At 33.4% G+C, this 1048-nt stretch overlaps 1 protein-coding gene across 1 annotated transcript in view; it reads left to right on the top strand.

Annotated features, from left to right (window-relative positions):
* LOC107104636 (ephrin type-A receptor 8-like) overlaps positions 1–1048 on the top strand; it is a 79802-nt gene that overhangs the window by 941 nt on the left and 77813 nt on the right. The window lies entirely within an intron of this gene.

The following is a 1048-nucleotide window of genomic DNA, read 5'->3' as shown; positions in this document are numbered from 1 at the left end:
TCTATCTATCTATCTATCTAGGATCTATTTTACTTTATTTTTTCTAGAGGTCCTGATGTCGAAGATCCATTAATTAATCTATTTCCCAAACTGGTGAAGTTGAGTCACTTTTGGAAATAAATTACTTCAAATTTTGAATATATTGACAAAGTTTTGCTTTTGCTAAGATGTTTAGATTTATAAAAAAAATCTTTATATCATTTTTTATTTTTATTTTTTATCTTTCAAAGTGTGAATTTTGGAAATCTGCAGGAAGGCGGCTAATATTCCATCTCACACAACAAGGGAGTTTATGTTTTAGATCGAATTCTAATTCTATGTTATTTTCATTTAATTCTCTCGTTTTAACACAAGTTAAAATTATTTAATTAATAAAATAGTTAATTTAAATCACAGCACTGCTGCAAACTATGACCTGAGAATGAAGAGTGGTGGCCTAGTGGGTTAGAGCAGGGCTCTGAGAAGGTTCCAGGTTGCCGGTTCCATCCCCACTGCCTCCACTGGGTCCCTGAGCAAGACCCTTAACCCCCCCCCCTGCTCCCTGGGCGCCGCACTATGGCAGCCCACTGCTTCCCAAGGGGAGGGGTTAAATGCAGGGAGAGAATTTCTCCAGAGATCAATAAAATTAAATTATTATGAGAACAGAGATGGAAAAATATTCTTTGGGGTAATGCTTAGACTTAGACTCAGACTTAGACTTAAACAGCATTTATTGTCGTTTTGTATAAAGAGTGTTTCATGACATTTTCATTCTCTTAAAGTGCTGCAGTGATCAAATGTAAACATTGTGGGGGAAAAAAAACATGTTGCAAATGATCATAAAAATGTTTCCTGATCTTTTAATATTAATATCAAGGTTCTTTGCTCTTAATCGATTTTTATTTGAGTTTCTGATTCGATACTTTTTGTGACAAGAAATTTGTTTTGAAAATGTGTATGAGATTAATTAACCTTTAGATAGATTATAATAAATTTATATCTGAACAAGCAGAAGTGATTTTCTTTAACCCCCAAATTAAAAAGTACTACATTTAAAATGTAGGAACCC

This window comes from Cyprinodon variegatus, unplaced genomic scaffold, assembly GCF_000732505.1.
Source record: "Cyprinodon variegatus isolate N-32 unplaced genomic scaffold, C_variegatus-1.0 Scaffold1827, whole genome shotgun sequence".
In the NCBI taxonomy this organism is placed as follows: domain Eukaryota; kingdom Metazoa; phylum Chordata; class Actinopteri; order Cyprinodontiformes; family Cyprinodontidae; genus Cyprinodon; species Cyprinodon variegatus.
This window is presented reverse-complemented; position numbering and strand designations above follow the sequence as displayed.